Source organism: Parasteatoda tepidariorum, chromosome 2 (genome assembly GCF_982258835.1).
Source record: "Parasteatoda tepidariorum strain Cologne lab strain chromosome 2, Ptep-v5.0, whole genome shotgun sequence".
NCBI classification, from domain to species: Eukaryota; Metazoa; Arthropoda; class Arachnida; order Araneae; family Theridiidae; genus Parasteatoda; species Parasteatoda tepidariorum.
Window position 1 is genome coordinate 20,807,517 of NC_141756.1, and position 22,085 is coordinate 20,829,601.

At 29.8% G+C, this 22,085-nt stretch overlaps 5 non-coding genes across 5 annotated transcripts; all 5 read right to left on the reverse strand.

Moving 5' to 3' along the window:
* Nucleotides 1-2,908: 2,908 nt before the first annotated feature.
* On the reverse strand, nt 2,909-2,980 carry TRNAH-GUG (transfer RNA histidin (anticodon GUG)). Its single transcript has one exon. It is a non-coding gene; the product is annotated as a tRNA-His (tRNA).
* A 5,480-nt stretch (nt 2,981-8,460) lies between these two features.
* Nucleotides 8,461-8,532, reverse strand: TRNAH-GUG (transfer RNA histidin (anticodon GUG)). The gene has a single exon. It is a non-coding gene; the product is annotated as a tRNA-His (tRNA).
* A 4,457-nt stretch (nt 8,533-12,989) lies between these two features.
* TRNAH-GUG (transfer RNA histidin (anticodon GUG)) lies at nt 12,990-13,061 on the reverse strand. Its single transcript has one exon. It is a non-coding gene; the product is annotated as a tRNA-His (tRNA).
* Nucleotides 13,062-16,184: 3,123 nt separating this feature from the next.
* On the reverse strand, nt 16,185-16,256 carry TRNAH-GUG (transfer RNA histidin (anticodon GUG)). Its single transcript has one exon. It is a non-coding gene; the product is annotated as a tRNA-His (tRNA).
* Nucleotides 16,257-20,112: 3,856 nt separating this feature from the next.
* On the reverse strand, nt 20,113-20,184 carry TRNAH-GUG (transfer RNA histidin (anticodon GUG)). Its single transcript has one exon. It is a non-coding gene; the product is annotated as a tRNA-His (tRNA).
* Between the last annotated feature and the right edge of the window lie 1,901 nt (nt 20,185-22,085).

Sequence of the window (22,085 nt, forward strand, 5' to 3'; positions counted from 1 at the left end):
AATCCAGAAAAATTTATGAGACTTTTGAATTTTCTTTATATTTATTTGCATCTCGGTCTTGTAAAAAAAAAAAAAAAAAAAAGCATATCTCTTTACAAATATTTCTAATAATCAAAAAGCATTTCTAACTCATGAAGGGAAAAAGAAAAATCTTTGAAAGATCTATTCTTTCGCCTTACATACAGTTACAGCTTTGCTTTGACTACATACGTCTGTAGTATAGTTTTTTTAAATTTAAAATTAAGGATTAAAGAGTCTTAAGACTGTCCCCTTTTTGAATTAGTATATTAAAGATGAAAATTGAAAATATTTCTATTCAATTATTCAAAATATCTGTAAAATTTGAGTAGCTCTATCACCTATAATTTACATATTTTTAAAACACATTTAAGAAAGAGCAGGAGTATATCAAGAGGGGGGATGTCGCCATTTTTTTTGGGGGGGGATACTTATTTAAAAAAAAAATTATTTATACAATTTTGTAGTTTTAAAACCGCAAATTAGATTTAAAGTGTTTTATTGATTTAAGTGAGCTTTCTTTTACTTCTTTGGGGAGACAGTTTTTAAAATCCGTTTTGTAGGGGAATTTCAATTAAATAATATTCATTTGACTGAACTGAATTGATCGGTTTATTATAACTTTAAAAGAAAAAAAATTGCTCCTTTCACTTTGTGTATCAGTTCTACTCGCAATCTTAAATAAACTCTTTTTTTTCAGTTTTTTTTCCTGATTTTTTTTAAATGTTAATTTTGTCTTTCGAAATAATATTTTGCAAAATATTTCTATCAGTGATTTTATAATAATTAAATAAATCAGATGTAGTAAAACATTGTCGTTGTTTAAATAAAAATTTTGATGTATTTTTGTCGTTTGTGGAAATTAAGGAATTTTTCAAATTTTAGGAGATCTCCCCATCAGCCTTACAAAGATGACTCTAACAAAACTTTTTTTAATTTCTTATTTATTTATTAATTTTTTAGTTTTTAGTGACTAATACATCGCTAATCCTTAAAGTTAAATGAATGAATAAAATTTCATAAATATGTTTTCAAGACCCTTAAAAAAGTGTAGAACGATCGAGCTAACGGAGAAAGCTCTCGCTCTCGAAACAAGCGACCAAAATTAGATTCCTAGCGAAGGCTGAATGATTTTTCCATTCTACATCGACTGAAACTGTTAACGTAAAATACACACACACACACATCGTTGTACTGATGATATGAAAATAGAGTTAAAAGTTCAAATGTTAGTCAATTTAAAGCCAAAAGCTCCTTACGAAGACGAATTATTCAAGAGTTCCTTTGTCTGTTGAGTTAGATTCAAAATTGCAAGGTTAGGATATGAAAGTTGTTGACTGAAATACACTTGGCTCTTCATCGAATGGTAGGGATTTAAAAATAAAAAATTATTAACTCGTACTACTTTCAATTAGAAAAATACCTTATAAAAAATATTTACAAAAATACTTTGTAAAAATTTGTTCATTGGAAAATATTTTGTTCATTAACACAAAAATGCGATATAATTAAAAAAATATATTTAAGTAGCGAAAATTAAATACGAGGACTGTATGCTTAAGTTTAATTTGAAATTTCTATGATAATGATTAAATGAAAATTAGAATAAAACCATTATTAAAGCATCTAAATAATTTAAAGAAAAATAATTGATATCAAGCCTTCAGATTTATGCAACAAATGTCTCTAAAATTTCGTTTGTTTTTTTATGATTGGAAAAGTTTGGCATAACCAAACATACTTATGATGAAATTAGCACTTGCAACAGATAATAAATAAAAAAAATCTGCACAAAAACTTATGATTTTTTTTTTTTTTTTTACTTTTTAATTTAATTTAAAACTCGCACAATTTTTCTTTAAATCCGAAAGGAAATAAATCGATAAATAAAGCTTCTAAATACGAAATCAGATTATTCTAAACAAACTCTCAGATTCAAAACTGGTAACATTTTAAAATGAAGGTACTGAAATTAAATTTTTTAAATTTTTTTTCTCCCAAAAATAATTTCAATTTTTTCCCCTCCGTATTTTTTGTATTTTAATACAGTTTCACTCCTTAAGAACATATTTTCGTGAATAAAATTGTACCAGAGTCCATAAAATAAGCTTTTTTCCGCAATCTTAATTTTCTGCACCTGTGTTCTGCACTCTACATACAAAATGATTTCAAAAGGGAAAGAGATGATTCCTAATCGTTCATCGTTGAAGATAGAAAAGAAAAATCTTTACTTTTTCACTTGATCTCTATTTCATTCTGCGATTTTATTAACTTTAAAAAATACTGTCATTGTTTTGCAAGCAGTTTATTATTATTATTATTATTATTGGTACCTGAGATGAAAATAGCAATCTGAAACACCCGCTGCCGTGCTGGAGGGCTTCTGTAACCAGACTCACTTATGTAGTACTTTCACTGAAAAGTTGATGCACCATTATCGCAAAATATCAGTTTTTTTTTAACTTTCGTATGGAGCAAAACTGCAAAACCTTGCTGTGCTCTTTAAATCTGAAGAATTCGTCAAAAATGTCATATGATTTCCACATTGTTGTTGAACAGCCGACCCAAATTTGAGTTTGCGACTGTCAATGTTCTACTCTGTGGCCTTGTAATTTTGAACCCAACCCAGAAGATAAGGAAACTAATAGAAGCATTAGCACTACCTTTAGTGGAGGACTTTTTGATGCAACTAACATGCATTTGAGTTACATGGACATGAAAACCACAAAGGCCCACCGGCAGTGGTATTTTGACCCATGATCCACTGATGATGATGATTTTGACCACTAAGAATTTTTTATCTATATTTTTATGTCAATAATTGCAAATTTTATATGATTAATTCAAAAATAAATGTTTTTTTAAACATAAGAAACTAAATAAAAAAAAATGCCGTGACCAGGATTCGAACCTGGGTTATTGCGGCCACAACGCAATGTACTAACCACTATACGATCACGGCTACGTTTATCAGCGTCTTAAAGAAAAACTTTATCTTTTTCGAAAGAAATTTGCCCTACTTCTTGCCAAATTAAGGTAATTTAATGATGCATATCGTCAGCAAGTATTTTCAATAATTACTAAGAGATTCGATAATCACATGCAGATGGCAGTGCCATTATTTTTAGCATCAAAAACTTCTGATTCTAAAACTTCAAATTCCAAAACCTTTGCAAAGCGCTTAAAATAATTATTTTAAAATTTTTTGTGGGATTTTTGGGAGGGAGATGCAGCATAATCGAGTCAGAAACTCGCATTTAGAATTTATATAGTAGAATTATCTTTAAAAACATTACTTCTTTGCAACGTCTATCTTACTTCCCACCTAATAGGAGTAAAACTTTTGAAGTTAAAAATTTATTTATTTTGATTTTAATAGGTAACGAAATTTGAACCAATCTAGAGAAAAATTCGAAAACCTATTGAAATTTATGAAAACTCTGTTTTCAATATGCTCAATAATTACAAAATGTGTATATTTTATATAATTTCGAACTAGTGTATATTTGACCAATATATTTTATGCAATTTCGACTTTGTGTATTATTTTTAGAATTGCGTATTACGAGGGTTGCTATTTATATTTCTGTCCTAATAATGAAAAAACAAACATGTAGGATCGAAATTGGTTTTATTGCTTTTTAAAATATTCTCCATGATGATCAATACACTTTTGCATGCGTTTGAACCAATTTTCAAAGCACTTTTTCCAGTCCGATTGAGGTAACTCCAAAACATGCGTTTTGAATGCATCAACCGCTTCTTCGGGGGTCGAAAATCGTTGTCCACGTAATTTATTTTTGATGTGTGGGAATAAGAAGAAGTCATTGGGTGCCAAATCAGGGCTGTACGGTGGATGACCCATCAGTTCGATCTTTCGCTCCGTCAGAAATGCCTTTGTTTGAGTCGATGTGTGAGAGCTCGCATTGTCATGATGAAGAATGATTCGCCTGTTCTGCTTTTTTCGAATTTCTCCGATGACTTCTGGCAAACAAATGGTCGTGTACTATTCAGAATTGACCGTCCTGCGTTGCTCAAACGCCACTGTTGCTACATGACCGTTAATGCCGAAGAAACAGGCAATCATTTGTTTCGATGTGCTTCTTCCTCGAACAACTTTTGTTGATTTTGCCTCGTCTTGGAAGACCCATACAGTTGATTGCTGTTTTGTTTCCGGCTCATATGCATAGATCCATGATTCGTCACCTGTGTAGATGTTATACACAGCCTTTTATATACCTTGAACGTATTTTTCCAACATTTCCTTGCACCAATCGACACGAGCCTTTTTCGAGCGTTTGTCAGATTATGCGGGATCCAACGCGAACAATTTTTTTTAACGCTCAAATGTTCATGCAATATTTTATTGATGCTAGTCATACTAATGTCCAAAGACGCCTCTATCTCACGGTATGTCACATGACGATCTTGCTTTATCAGTTCACGCACAGCATCGATCTTTTCTGGCACAACAACGGATTTTGGATGACCTGCACGGGATTCGTCCTGGATCGAACATCGACCACGATTAAATTCGCTATACCAATTTTTTACAGTGCTGCAGGATGGCGCTTTATCGCTGAATAAAGAATTAAGTTCATCGAAGCACTCTTGTCTTGACAATCTACGTCGAAAGTTACGAAAAATAATGGCACTAAAATTTTCACGATTCAATTCCATTTTTTGAAAGAGAGGAGCTTTTCAATTTACTGTCAACAACACAAATGAAGCTATAATGGTAAATCGTCTGCTGAATTTATGTTTAAAAATATCAAGCTTTCGATTAAAATCGTCTGCGGTCGCCTAGCAACACTTACTGTTGCCAAGGCCAGAAATATAAATAGCAACCCTCGTACTGCTGTAAACTGTTGCGCATTATGAACATTTTTCTTTAAATTACATAAAAAACTTAATGTTGGTAAATAATTTTTTTTTTTGAGAATCATTATATCTATAGAAATTAAAAGAGCATGTATTTGTTTGTGTGTCTCTTATAATTCCAGAATTGTTTGCGCTAAGGTCTTGAAATTTAAGCAGCCATTGCAAGGGCAAAATTTAGCCTTTATTCAGCGAATGATTGGTAAAAGTTTAATTAGTTCATACGGGAGGGGCATTTAAACATTGAATTCTTCCATTAAGGATTTCATAAAGGAATTCATAAATGAATGATTTCATAAATGAATTCAGACAATTAAACTGCAGTCAATTCTTTTCTCCCCCCCCCCCCTCAAATATTCAAGAGATAACACTAATGCTGTATTTTCTATCCTACAGCTCTGTTTAATCAGAAGCGGAATTCTCGTCTTTTTATTTATTTGTTCTTTAAATTTGGTAAGCTCGATGTTAGATAAGCTCGACTCAAATTACGTATGTGACTTTATAAAGTTTACGTTATCGAATTAGTACACTTAAACTAGCGGAATCTTTATTCTTTCATTGATGTCATTTTTTTAGTGGAGTTTTTAGTAAGCATTTTTTCAGTGGAAGGATCAAATAATTATTTAGTGAATGAGCACCAAATATTTTTTTAGTGAATGAGTACTAACCTTTAAAAAATGAAATAAGCACCAAAGATTTATTTTGTGAATGAGCTCCAAATATTTATTTAAATGATGAGCGCCAAATATTAATTTAATGAATAAGCACCAAAGGTTTATTTAGTGGGTGAGCACCAGATTGCACCAGATGTTGTTTCTGTCTATCAGCTGTTTGCGCGTAAATTGCAGGAAAAAAATCTCACATGACATCATTTACATCCAGAAAAGCAAGATTTTTCTAGTTGAAAAATCTCCGGTGCTGTCATTTATAGACATGGAAGTGAGTTGAATCCGTTGTACACTTAGATTAATCAACTATAAAGCACCTGTATGATTGCTTACTTGAACTTTCGAAAATTGGTTATTAAGAGAGGTTTAAAATATTGTACCAAATCAAAGATTTTGACAATTTCTTTTGTCTGAAATGGAATTGAAAGGAAGTACAACATGCAAAAACAAAGAAAACACTAAAAAGAAGACAAAAGTAAATAAATAAATGAAAAAGAGAAAGCAAATAATAGACAATTAAACAAGGAGGCAATTATTGCCTGTAAGATTTCGTTTGACTCTTACTTATTGATGTATATAGGTTTTAATTTTTTATAATTTTTTTAATTACAGTTTGGGGAAAGGAGATTTTGACTATGTCACTCTTCATCAATCAAAAGGAACCCCATGATAGCATGATTAACATTTTAACTTACTAGAACGTTAAATCAATGAGAACCCTGAGCTTGTTTCGTTGCAATGAGACGTTTTCATCTGGGGGTAATCGGAGACAATAATACATTAAAAAAGTTATGTCACTAACTTCGGTGGCCCCTTTTTTTAAATAAATAATATTTTAAATGGAATACAGATATTTTTAATTTGGGGTATAAACCTAGGAATTTAAATTCAGTTTCAATGAAATGGGCAGCCCGGTTCAATTTGATCCACGGACCTGGGGTTAGGGAACACTGATCTTGTGCACTGTTTACGACCGTGGATGCAACTATGATTTAGTATTTTAAGCAGAACTAGTATATTAAGCGTGGTTGGAAATAGTATTTTAAGCAGAGGTATGGAGTAAATACTAGAGAAGTATCAAAAGCTCCCCTCCCTAAAATGTGCTTTTTCTTATTTCCATAGTAACATTGTAATATTATAAGCGAACTAGATAGTAAGTTACAAACAGAAGTAGACAGAAAAGTTAAAAACAGAAGTAGACAACAGAACTAAAATGGCAAACAAGTGTTTCTTTGGACTAAGAAAGCAATTAAGATCAAGCCTAATCAGTCGAAAAACTAAAATTAAAATTTATAAGACTCTTATTCTACCTGAATTGCTTGCTCTATGCAAGTGAAACAAGGACACTAAATGCAGACACCCAGCGTACGTTTGGTGTTTTCGAAAGAAAATCCTTAGACATATTTTTGGCCCAGTACAGCCACAGATAGTGCAGGTCATCCGAAGCAATAGATTAAGAAGGCTTGGCCATATCTGGAGAGGTCCATAAAATAATGCAGTCCGAATCGCCACCTTTAAAAATCCTTCGGGATCTCAGGTTGGAGGAAGACCTCCAACTAGATGGCTAGATGACACTGCTAAAGATCTAAACGTATTAAAGATAAACAACTGGAAAAAAGTCACCATGGACCACCAGGAGGCGTTGGAGGCTACGTGTGGTTAAGGCAGCCATGACCTGTAAGTCGTGCTGAAGAAGAAGAAGGTAGTAAGTTAACGAATAATGTGACCTTTGAAATTTGATATCGTTATCAGAAAATGATCACTTTTATAGTCAATACTTTTATAGTCAAAACTTTTATAGTTTTATAGTCAACCCTTTGCGTTTATAAAGTTACGAGTGGGACAATTATGTTATAACATGTAATTAAAATAAGAAAATTCCAGGAATCAATCTATAGAAATCAAGCCAACTCTTAGAATCAGAATTTGCATCACATCAATTCCTAGATTCTTTCTAAAATATATAAATGATGGTAATAATAATAATAAAAAAAATTGAACTATTACAATGAATTTGATGAATCAACTGAAAATCTTCATCGTAACTACACTCTTGGATAAAAAGCCATGTTAGTAATTTTAAGCAATTTATTTTGTTTTATAACCGGCATTAAACAGCCCCCATTTTGATTTTAAAAAGTCAGAAATATCAAACTAGTCAAGAAAAAAATATATAGTTTCTATTTTAATTAAATAAAATTATATTTTAGATCAATAAATACAAAATATGCATATTTCATAATGTTTGTAACTACTGCACATTTGTTATACGTTACGGAAAATGATCATTTCAGTTATATATTTAACCCTTTATGTTTATAAAGTTACGAGTGGGACAGTTATGTTATGAAGTATAATTAAAATGAGGAAATTCAGGGGAATCAATATATGTAAATCAGACAAACTATTCTTAGGAACAGGATTTGCATCACACCAATTCATAGATTCTTTCTAAAATAAATAAGAAAAAAAACTGAATTATAACAATGAACTTTTTTAATTAATTTAAAATCCTCTTCGCCAAAGTTATGTTAATATTTTTTAAATGTTTTATTTTATTTAAAAGCGGACGTTAAACATCTTATCCAGTTTTGAGTTAACGTTATTAACAATGTTAACTTTCTTACACTTGTAATTTTGGACCCAACACAGAAGATAAGGAAACTTCTGGATTAAGCAATGAGACAAATTAGTTTTTACAAAAGACTTTTAGATGGAACTAATCTGCATTTGGAACGAAAATCTTCGTCCTTAGCACGAAAGTTAGGGGTATCTAACAAATGAACCGTCAACCATCATGAATTTGTCATATTTATTTTTGTAATAATAATAAAAAATTTATTTAATTAATCTATATATAATTATGTTTTAGTAAAGTTATGATAAAAAAAGAAAATGCCGTGACCAGGATTCGAACCTGGGTTATTGCGGCCACAACGCAATGTACTAACCACTATACGATCACGGCTACATTTATCAGCGTCTTAACGAAAAACTTAATCCTTTTTAAAAGAAATTTGCTCTACTTTTTCCCAAATTAAGGTAATTTAATGATGCATAACGACAGCAATAAATTTTCAGTTGATATTAAAAGTTTTGGTTATTGCGCACAGATGGCAGCACCATAGTTTAAGCGCATCAAAACTTCTGATTGTAGTAAAACCTATAAACTTCATAAATCGTTTAAAATTATTTTAATGTTTCTTGTTGGATTGAAGGACGGTGCAATATAATAGAACACAGAGCAGGGTTCCCCAACCTTTTTGTACCTAAGAGCAAATGCCAGAATACCGGTCGAATGGCGGGTACCATTTATTTTTTCAAGATAAATTTATAGTTAATAGACATAGGTAATAATACACACTACATATAATGCGCAAAAAATTTAATTTTAATAAATAATTTAACATAGGAATATAAATTAGTATTAATAATCTTGTGTAAAATAAATTATTACTAAATTGCTTTCAAAACATGCGAAGTATAAAAATTATTTATAAAATATATAAAATACAGTCAATGTGATCTTTGGCATTACATTTCACTGGCCAGCGCTTCATAATTGGGAGAATGTGATGAAATTCCTGCTCGCAAGCAGTCGTCAAGTTGTTCATCTGTAAGTCGGGATCTATATTTTGATTTTATGATATTTATTGTCGAAAGCCATGATCCACACAAGTATAATGAACCAAAAAACGACTTTATTTTATATGCTGCTCTTTTTAAGAATGGAATTTATTTCTGTCAACTATATACAGAATTTCTTTTCTGATGTAATAGTTTTGAGGATAATGTCATTCTGAAGATCCAAAATTTCTATCTCCACTTCTTCTTGCCTTACTTGAAGAAATTCTGAAATGTATGTTGTTATTAAGGTTACGTTGATTTAATTGGTAAAAGGATTTACACAAAAGGTGATCTAAAGCTCGATGATATTAAATTATTGAAAGCGCTTTTCAAATTGATCTTGAAGCAATTGGAGGTTTATGACAAATGTTGATAATTCACTGTCCCTATCATTTTTTTTCATGATTGGCAAATGCACAAGAGACTTCATTTTCAAATGTGATATCCACAAAACTAGCTTAGCTCTGAACGAGTTTATAGCTCCTATGATTCTTGCTACATGTCTGCAATTTCCATGCAGCTCCAAGTTTAAATTATTTAGTTTTTCCATTATATCCGTTTGGAAAGATAAATCTGCTAGCCAAAGAGGATCTCTTAGTTCTAAAAATATTTGATTTTGGCTGCAAGATAGTTAAATGTAGAAATCTATCAAGTACTTTGTCCTTACTGAGCTAGCGTACTTATGTATGTATTTGCATAGCATTTTATGGGAAAATGGAAAACTGAAATATTTTATCATTGGGTACAAGCAGCGGGCGCACCTAGACCGATCGACGGGTGCCATGGTGCCCGCGGACATAGGGTTGGGGACCCCTGTAATAGAGTAATAGATTTTTATTGCGATCATTTAGAATTTAGTTGCTAAAATGATCTATAAAAACACTTGCTCTTCACGACGTCTATTTTACTTCCCACTAGATATGGGTAAAAAAAAATATTTATTTCTGAAAATAAAATTTTTTACTTTGATATTAAAGGGTTAGAAAAATAGAACCAGACTAAAGAAAAATTCTACTTTTTGTTGAAATGTGATAAAACTATATTTTAGATCAATAAATACAAAGTGTGCATATTTCACATTATTTGGAACTATTGTATATTTGACTAATTCATTTATGTAATTTTGAATAAGTGCATTATTTTTATAATCGTGTTGCACTGTGATTAACTGCTACTAATTATGAAAATTTAAATTTAAACTACATCAAGAATTAAATGTTGGTAAGTATAATTATATAACATTTGTTAAATATTTAATGATATTTGAGATTGTTAAATTATTTAATAGTATTTCAGAATTATAATTTAAATATTCCAATGATATGTAATAAATAAATAAAAGGGCGTGTTTTAATACAGAAGCTATGAAAAAAAATACGCTATGCCCAGAATTCGAACCTGGGTTATTGTGGCCATAACGTAATGCACCAAACACCAGACGATTGCCGTTACGTTTACCGTTACATACTTAAATAAAAACTTAAATCTTTTTTTAAAGGAAATTATCTTTACTTTTCCCTAAATTACGGTAATTTAATGATGCATAACGTAAGCAAGTAATTTTCAATTATTACAAAGAGTTTTGATTATCACATCAAGAGAGTAGCATCATAGTTTTAAAGCATCAAAAACTACTGATTATATCAAAATCCGAAGACTTCATAATGCACCTAAAAGTATTATTTTTCTTGCTTTTGTGGAATTTGAGGGAGGAATATGCAGTAAATCGTGTAATAAATTTTCAATGCGATCATTTAAAATTTAGATGGCAGAATTATCTTTAAAACATAACTTCGTTGCGACGTCTATCTTACTTCCCATCTGGTAAGGATTAAAATGAAATTATTTTGAAATTAAAAGTTTATTAATTTTGATTTCAATAAGTAAAAATATCGATCTCATCCTAAGAAAAATTATAAATTATGTTGAAATACATTATTATTATATTACATATATTACATTATTATACATTATTATTAACTGCACTGCGATCATTTAAAATTAATTTGGCTGAATTGTCTTTAAACGTAACTTCGTTGCGACGTTTATCTTACTTCCTATTTGATATGGATTAAAAAATAAAATATTTGATTTTGAAATTAAAAGTTTATTAATTTTAATTTCAATAGGTAAAAAAAATCGATATAATCTTAAGAAAATTATGAATTGTGTTGAAATTTATTAAAATTATATTTACTTTTAATAAATACAAAGTTTGCATTTTTCATATTGTTTGGAATTAGTGTATATAAGACTAAATTATTTTATGTACTTTAGAATTAATGTGTTATTTTTATAATCGTATTGTACTGAAATTAACTGTTACTTACTATAAAAATTTCAATTTAAACTTTGTAAAAGACTTAATAAAGGTAAATAAAAATATTTGTTCGAGAATTATTATAATTTAAAAAATCCAATGATATCGAATAAATAAATAAATATAAGGGAAGAGTGTTATAACAATAAATTGTTCGACTTAAGTTCTTAAAATTTTTGCAGTAGATGCAAGGTCTAAATTTCCCCCGATTCTGAACATCGTTCGTAATTAGTTCCTATTTTAATTAGTAGAGGGAGACACATGAAAAAATGATTTTTTTTTTCCTCAATGGTTTAATAATAAGCATCATTAAAAAATTTTTTTTTTTCACACAGCATGTTATTTAGTCATTACTTGCTTTTTTCATTCGTTATGTTAAGTAGGTTTGGGTTTGAGGATCAACGTGGATGTTTTTAGAAGGACTACGCTTCCAAATTAGTATTTTAAAGTTATCGGAAACTAAAATGTTTTTTTTTAAAGGGTTGCATATTTTGGAGTCGTGAGTTAAATTTTGCTTTCAAGCATTAAAATGCTTTGCAAAATCCGAAACGCTCGCATTGTTTTCGATTATAAACATTTGAAATATTCAGAAACTCTAAAAAGTGTGGTTTTTAAATTTGTATTTTCATAAAATAGCTGTTTTTTAACACTCATCGAATTTTTGTCACATTCTTACAATTGTATCTAGATATATAGGGAATTATTTAGTGAAAGAGCACCAACATTTAAAGAGTGAATGAGCATCAAATATTTATTCAGTCGATAAGCAAGAAATATTTATTTAGTGAATGAGCACCAAAGATTCGTTTGTGGGCGTGCATCAGATTGTATCAAATGTTGTTTTTGGTCATTTGCATGAAAATTACAGAAAAAAATTACATGCGATGTCATTTTTCGCCAGAAACAAAAGATTTTTTCCAGTTAATAGATCTCCGTTGCTATTGGTCATCGACAAAAATCGATATAAGGGAAATTTGTTGCACACTTAGATTAATCTACAGAAAAGCCAGTACACTTATTGCTTACTTTAACTTTCGTAAATGGGTTATTAAGGGAGGATTTTGTTGAATTAAATTAAAATCGTCATCGCCAGAATCATTTTGGTATTTTTTAAATATTTTATTCTATTTAAAAACCGGCGTTAAACATCCGATCCAGTTTTGAGTTAACGAGTGACAATGTTAAATTTCTTCCCCTTGTGATTTGTAACCCAACACAGAAGACAAGGAGACTTCTGGATCAAGCAATGAGACAAATTAGCCATTACGAAGGACTTTTTGATGGAACTAACCTAAATTTGCGTTACATTGAGACGAAAACCACGAAAACCTTCCACGGTCGGCTCAAAGGCAAGGGGATTCGAATCCATGAGCCGTCTATCTCAATGAATTTGATAAATTTATCTTTATGTCAATAATACAAAATTTATTCAATTAATCACCACAAACAGTACGTAAGAAACTATGATCAAAAGAAAATGCCGTGAACAGGATTCGAACCTGGGTTATTGCGGCCACAACGCAATGTACTAACCACTATACGATCACGGCTACGTAAATCGCATTCTTAAAGAGGAATTTAATCTTTTTAAAAAGCAATTTGCTCTACTTTTCGCCGAATTAAGGTAATTTAATGATGCATAACGGCTGCAATTAGTTTTCAGTTAATGTCAAAAGTATTGATTTTCGTGTACAGATGGCAGCACCATAGTTTGTAGCATCAAAACTTCTGATTGCATTAAAACCTATAAACTTCATAAAGCGCCTAAAATTGTTGTTTTAGTAATTCTTGTTTGATTGGAGGACTGTGTAATATAATAAAGTAATAGATTTGATAGAGTAATATATGAGAGTAATAGAGATCATCTAGAACTTAGTTGCAAAAATAACCTTCAAAAACATCTGTTCATTATAATATCTACCTTACTTCCTACATGATATGGGGGAAAAAATTAAATATTTATTTTTGAATTAAAAAACTTATTTATTTTGATTCCAAAGGGGAAGAAAAATCAAACCACTCTAACGAAAAATTCTAATTTGTGTTAAAATTTATTAAAACTATATATTAAATCAATAAATACAAAATGTGCATATTTCATATTATTTGGAACTATTGCATATTTGACTAATTTATTGTAGGTAATTTTGAATTCGTGCACAATTTTTATAATCGTGCTGCACTGTGATTAACTGTTAATAATTGTGAAAATTTTAATTTAAGCTACGTCAAAAATTAAATGTAGGTAAGTATAATTACATAATATTTGTTAAATATTTAATGATATTTGAGATAGTAATGATTTAATAATATTTCAGAATTATAATATAAATATTCCAATTTATATAATAATAAATCCACTAAATAATAATCCAATAAAAAAATTAAAATGCGTGTTTTGGAGCAGAAGATATTTAAAAAAAAAAGAAAAAGAAAGCTGTGCCCAGAATTCGAACTTGCGTTTATTGTAGTCTTAACGGAGTGCACCAAATTACCATACGATTACCGCTACGTTTATGGCATACTTAAAGAAAAACTTAAATTTATTTTAGTTTGTAACAAATTATATTTACTTTTCTCTAAATAACGGAACTAAGTAATTTTCATCTATTACTAAGAGTTTTGATTATCACATGAAGAGAATAGCATCATAGGTTTAAAGCATCAAAATCTACTGACTATATCAAAATCCGAAGCCTTCAAAAAGCTCTTAAAAATATTATTTTAATTACTTTTGTAGAATTGGAGGGAGGGATATGCAGTAAATCGTGTAATAAATTTGCACTGCGATCATTTAAAATTAATTTGGCTGAATTATCTTTAAACATAACTTCGTTGCGAAGTTTATCTTACTTCCTATTTGATATGGATTAAAAAATAAAATATTTGATTTTGACATTAAAAGTTTATTAATTTTAATTTCAATAGGTAAAAAAAAAATCGATATAATCTTAAGAAAATTATGAATTGTGTTGAAATTTATTAAAACTATATTTAATTTTAATAAATACAAAGTGTGCATTTTTCATATTGTTTGGAACCAGTGTATATAAGATCAAATTATTTTATGTAATTCGGAATTATTGCATTACTTCTATAATCGTATTGTAGTGTGATTAACTGTTACTCATTATGAAATTTTTTATTTAAACTATATGAAAAACTTAATAAAAGTAAATAAAAATATTTTTTTGAGAATTTTAATTTAAATAATCCATATGATATCTAATAAATAAATAAATATAACGGAAGAGCGTGTTTGTGTCTGTGGGTCTCTCTTACAACAAAGAATTCCTCGAGCTAAGTTCTTAAAATTTCTGCAGTAGATGCAAGGTTTAGATTTTGTCCCGATTCTGACACATCGTTTGGAGAATTTTGATTAGTAAAATTAGTTCTCATTTTAATTAGTAGAGGGAGACATTTGAAAAAATGATTTTTTTTTCTCTATGGTTTAATATTAAGCATGATTAAAAAAAAATTTTTTTCACACAGCATGTTATTTAGTCATTACTTGCTTTTTTCATTCGTTATGTTAAGTAGGTTTGGGTTTGAGGATCAACGTGGTTGTTTTTAGAAGGACTACGCTTCCAAATTAGTATTTTAAAGTTATCGGAAACTAAAATGTTTTTTTAAAGGGTTGCATATTTTGTAGTCGTGAGTTAAATTTTGCTTTCAAGCATTAAAATGATTTGCAAAATCCGAAACGCTCGCATTGTTTTCGATTATAAACATTTGAAATGTTCAGAAACTCTAAAAAGTGTGGTTTTTAAATTTGCATTTTCATAAAATAGCTGTTTTTTAACACTCATCGAATTTTTGTCACATTCTTACAATTGTATCAAGATATATAGGGAATTATTTAGTGAAAGAGCACCAACATTTAAAGAGTGAATGAGCATCAAATATATATTAAGCGCCAATCACTTAATGAATGAGCATCAAATATTTAGTCAGTCGATAAGCAAGAAATATTTATTTAGTGAATGAGCACCAAAGATTCGTTTGTGGGCATGCATCAGATTGTATCAAATGTTGTTTTTGGTCATTTGCATGAAAATTACAGAAAAAAATTACATGCGATGTCATTTTTCGCCAGAAACAAAAGATTTTTTCCAGTTAATAGATCTCCGTTGCTATTGGTCATCGACAAAAATCGATATAAGTGAAATTTGTTGCACACTTAGATTAATCTACAGAAAAGCCAGTACACTTATTGTATAATTTAACTTTCGTAAATGGGTTATTAAGGGAGGATTTTGTTGAACTAAATTAAAATCGTCATCGCCAGAATCATTTTGGTATTTTTTAAATATTTTATGCTATTTAAAAACCGGCGTTAAACATCCGATCCAGTTTTGAGTTAACGAGTGACAATGTTAAATTTCTCTCCCTTGTGATTTGTAACCCAACACAGAAGACAAGGAGACTTCTGGATCAAGCAATGAGACAAATTAGCCATTACGAAGGACTTTTTGATGGAACTAACCTAAATTTGCGTTACATTGAGACGAAAACCACGAAAACCTTCCACGGTCGGCTCAAAGGCAAGGGGATTCGAATCCATGAACCGTCTATCCCAATGAATTTGATAAATTTATTTTTATGTTAATAATGCAAAATTTATTCATTTAATCCCCACAAACAGTACGTAAGAAACTATGATAAAAAGAAAATGCCGTGACCAGGATTCGAACCTGGGTTATTGCGGCCACAACGCAATGTACTAACCACTATACGATCACGGCTACGTAAATCGTATTCTTAAAGAGAAATTTAATCTTTTTAAAGAGCAATTTTCTCTACTTTTCGCCGAATTAAGGTAATTTAATGATGCATAACGGCTGCAATTAGTTTTCAGTTAATATCAAAAGTATTGATTTTCGTGTACAGATGGCAGCACCATAGTTCATAGCATCAAAACTTCTGATTGCATTATAAAACCTATAAACTTCATAAAGCGCCTACAATTGTTGTTTTAATAATTCTTGTTTGATTGGAGGACTGTGTAATATAATAAAGTAATAGATTTGATAGAGTAATATATTAGAGTAATAGTGATCATCTAGAATTTAGTTGCTAAAATTAAACATCTGTTCATTACGATATCTACCTCACGTCCCACATGATATGGGTAAAAAAATAAAATATTTATTTTTGAATTAAAATACTTATTTATTTTGATTCCAAAGGGGGAGAAAAATCAAACCACTCTAACGAAAAATTCTAATTTGTGTTGAAATTTATTAAAACTATATATTAAATCAATAAATACAAAATGTGCATATTTCATATTATTTGGAACTATTGCATATTTGACTAATTTATTGTAGGTAATTTTGAATTCGTGCACAATTTTTATAATCGTGTTGCACTGTGATTAACTGTTAATAATTATGAAAATTTTAATTTAAGCTACGTCAAAAATTAAATGTAGGTAAGTATAATTATATAATATTTGTTAAATATTTAATGATATTTGAGATAGTAATGATTTAATAATATTTCAGAATTATAATATAAATATTCCAATTTATATAATAATAAATCCACTAAATAATAATCCAATAAAAAAATTAAAATGAGTGTTTTAGAGCAGAAGATATTAAAAAAAAAGAAAAAGAAAGCTGTGCCCAGAATTCGAACTTGCGTTTATTGTAGTCTTAACGGAGTGCACCAAATTACCATACGATTACCGCTACGTTTATGGCATACTTAAAGAAAAACTTAAATTTATTTTTAAGACAAATTATATTTACTTTTCCCTAAATTACGGTAATTTAATAATGCATAACGGAACTAAGTAATTTTCACCTATTACTAAGAGTTTTGATTATCACACGAAGAGAATAGCATCATAGGTTTAAAGCATCAAAATCTACTGACTATATCAAAATCCGAAGTCTTCAAAAAGCTCTTAAAAATATTATTTTAATTACTTTTGTAGAATTGGAGGGAGGGATATGCAGTAAATCGTGTAATAAATTTGCACTGCGATCATTTAAAATTAATTTGGCTGAATTATCTTTAAACATAACTTCGTTGCGACGTTTATCTTACTTCCTATTTGATATGGATTAAAAAATAAAATATTTGATTTTGAAATTAAAAGTTTATTAATTTTAATTTCAATAGGTAAAAAAAAATCGATATAATCTTAAGAAAATTATGAATTGTGTTGAAATTTATTAAAACTATATTTAATTTTAATAAATACAAAGTGGGCATTTTTCATATTGTTTGGAACCAGCGTATATAAGATCAAATTATTTTATGTAATTCGGAATTATTGTATTACTTCTATAATCGTATTGTACTGTGATTAAATGTTACTTACTGTAAAAATGTTAATTTAAACTATAGGAAAAACTTAAAAAAAGTAAATAAAAATATTTTTTTGAGAATTTTAACTTAAATAATCCAACGAAATCTGATAAATAAATAAATATAACGGAAGAGCGTGTTTCTGTCTGTGGGTCTCTCTTATAACAAAAAACTGTTCGAGCTAAGTTCTTAAAATTCTTGCAGTAGATGCAAGGTCTAAATTTTGCCCTGATTCTGAAAATCGTTTATAGAATTTTGATTATTTAAATTAGTTCTTATTTTAATTAGTAGAGGGAGACATTTGAAAAAATGATTTTTTTCCCTCATTGGTTTAATATTAAGCATCAATAAAAATAATTTTTTTTTCTCACTGCATGTTATTTAGTTATTACTTGCTTTTTTTATTCGTTATGTTAAGTAGGTTTGAGGATCAACGGTGACGTATTTATAAGGACTACGCAACCGAATTACTATTTTTAAGTTATCGGAAACTATAAAAGTTTTTTTAAAGGGTTTTAAAGGGTTGTATCTTTTGTAGTCCTGAGCTAAATTTTGCTTCTAAACATGAAAATATTTTGTAAAATCTGTATTTGTATTCTCCGAAACGTTTACGTGTTTTTCAATTCTAAACAATTGAAATGTTCAGAAACTCTTTTCAAATTTGTATTTTCATAAAATCAGTGTTTTTGTCACATTCACGAATTTTTGTCACATTCTTACAATTGTATCAAGATATATGGGGAATTATTTAGTGAAAGAGCACCAACATTTAAAGAGTGAATGAGCATCAAATATTTACTCAATAGATAAGTTGTTGTCGTTTATTTACGTTGCACTAGAGCTGCGCAATGGGCTATTGGCGACTGTCTGGGAAGCATCCCTGAGGATGATCCGAAGACATGCCATCACAATTTTGTTCCTCTGCAGAAGGGATGGCATCCCTGCTTCGGTAGCCCGACGACCCGCACTCGAAGTTGAGCACTTTACGGTAAAAAGTTTAACGAGGACCAATACCTCACACCCTCGCTCCCTACGCAAACTAATCCAAGTGGTCACCCACCCGCACGCTGACAGCAACCTGTGATGCTTGACTTCGGTAATCTGCTGGGAACAGCGTCTTAACGGTCAGTCCGCTGCGGCACCTCGATAGATAAGCGCGAAATATTTATTTAGTGAATGAGCACCAAAGATTCATTTTGTGGGTGTGCATCAGATTGTATTAGATGTTGTTTTTGGCCATTTGCATGAAAACTACAGAAAAAGAATTACATGTGATGGCATTTAAATTTAGAAAGGAAAGATTTTTTTTCCTTATCATAGATCTCCTTTGCTCTTGGTCATTGACAAATATGGAAATAATTGAAATTTGTTGTATACACTTCGATTAATCTACAAAAGAACCAGTATGACGATTTTTTACTTTAACTTTCAAAAATGTGTTATTAAGGGAGGTTTAGTACTGTACCAAATCAAAGATTGTGAGAATTACTTTGTCAAAAATGAAATTGAAAAGAAGTAGAACATGTAAAAACAAAGAAAACACTAAAAAGAAGACCAAAAACTTGATAAAGCAAGCAAATAATTGACAGTTAAATAAGGAAGCAATAATTGCCTGTAACATTTCGTTTGAATCTTAATTATTGCTGTATTGGTTTTAATTTTTTATAATTCTCTTTATTACGGTGTGTTAAAAAGCCTCTCTCTAAGTAATTAAGACTAGAGAAGCATCAAAAGCTTCCCTATCTAAAATGTGCTTTTTCTTATTTCAATAACAGCATTGTAATATTAAATACGAACCACATTGTAATCAAACCAGTCTATAAAATAAAAATAAACAATCGAGTTTTGCCTAAAATGAATTAAAACTGTATTTTAGACCAATGAATGCAGAATGTGCATATTTCGTAATATTTTTAACAACTGTATATTTGTTAATGACCATTTCAGTTTTATATTTATGCTTAAAAAGCTATGAGTGGGACAGTTGTGTTATGAAGTATAATTAAAATGGGAATGAAGTATAACTAATTCAGGGAATCAATCAGACAAGCAGAAGTAAATCAGACAAAATTATCACGTTTTGATGGAACCAACCTGCATTTGCGCTACATGGAGATGAAAACCTTCCATGTTTAGCGCGAAGGCAAGGGAATTTTATCCCATGATCAGTCTATCAACATGAATTTTTTATATTTATTTTTACGTTAATAATGCAAAATTTATTTAGTTATTCAAATATAATTGTGTTTTAGTACATAAGAAGCTATGATAAAAAGAAAATGCCGTGACCAGGATTCGAACCTGGGTTATTGCAGCCACAACGCAATGTACTAACCACTATACGATCACGGCTACGTTTGTTGTATTCTTAAGGAAATTCTTAAACATTTTTACAAGCAATTTGCTCTACTTTGTGCCAATTTACAGTAATTTAATGATGCATAACGGCTGCAATTAATTTTCAGTTAATATTAAGAGTATTGATTATCGCGTACAGATGGCAGCACCATAGTTAGGAGCATCAAAACTTCTAATTATATCAAAACCTATCAACTTCATAAAGCTCCTAAAATTATTGTTTTAATCATTCTTGTGTGATAGGGGGACTGTGTAATATAATAGAGTAATAGATTTGCATTGAGATAATTTAGAATTTAGTGGCTAAAGTTGACTTCAAATACATTTCTTAGTTACGACGTCTGTGTTACATCCCACTTGATATGGGTAAAAATAAAATATTTATTTTTGAATTTAAAAACATATTTGTTTTGATTTTAAAAGGTGAGAAACATTTAAAAACTCTACAGAAAAATTCTAATCTTTGTTGAAATGTATTAAAACTATATTTTAGATCAATCAATGCAAAGTGTGTATATTTTACATTATTTGGAACTACTGTACATTTGACTAATTTATTTTATGTAATTTTAAATAAGTGCATTATTTTTGTAATCGTGTTGCACTGTGATGAACTGTTACTAATTAAGAAAATTTTAATTTATTCTACATCAAATACTAAGTGTAGTTAAACGTAATTACTTAATATTTATTAATTTAATGATTATATTGTAATTAGTGAGTGTGCATCAGATTGTGTCAGATGTTGTTTTTGGCCATTTGTATGAAAATTACAGAAAAAAAATTACATGTAATGTCATTTGCATTCAGAAAGGAAAGAGTTTTTTCCAGTTGATAGATCTCCTTTGCTATTGGTCATTGACAAATATGGAAATAAGTGAAATTTGTTGTACTACACTTCGATTAATCTATGAAAATGCCAGTACACTTATTGATTACCTTTACTTTCATAAATGGATTAGAAAGGGAGGTTAAACTATTGTACCAAATCAAAGATTTTGACAGTTACCTTTGCCTAGAGCTGTGTTCCCCAAACCCAGGGCCACGGATCGGCATCGGGAAGTGGGTCAAATGGTACAAGGTCACCCAAGGAACATTAAACCATTTTTATTTTATCTACTGTGGTGCATTTCTCTCGTGTTTCTGTAACTGTCTATGGATGAGAATTAAACTGAGAGATGAGAAATGTCACCAAAAGTCACACCAATGACACGCATGTAACGGTATTTTGTTTTGAAGGCATGTTTAAATACAATTAAACTAAAATTATCAAATCAAAACCATCTAAACTACAAATAATCAACATCCACTCTCCCCTCAGTGGATCACGGTAAAATTATCAAACGTTGATCTGTCTACGGCAGAAGTTGAAAACCAAAGACGGAGGTCCAGAAATACATGCGCATTGGACAACTCTAAAAGAAATTCGGTGAGTTGAGGCCTTCATATTCAGCGCATTGAATTCCAGAATATTACAGTGAGGTGAAGAGGTTGGCATTTGGAGTGCTGACGATTTTCGGACAGACATATTCGTGTGAGCAAGCGTTCTCTTACATGAATATAATAAAAAGTAAAGTTAGAAATCAACTAATAAATAAAAATCCCCAAGACTTCCTTATAGATTGAGTAGGGCTTGAAACTTATAACAAGTTACAAGCCACATATCATTAAACTTTCAAAAGGCAAACAAAGCCAGATCCTATTGATGCAACTATCTATATTTGTATTTTTACATGAAAAAAAATATTATTTCGCATTTAAAACCATTTATTTTAAAATCTAAAATCAAAACTATATGAGCAAATACTATAATGTTAAATTGAAAAATTTAAGTGGCTCGTTAAAAACTGGGAAATTTTGTAAATTGTAACTTTTGGCTCTTCTGCTGGCTTGTT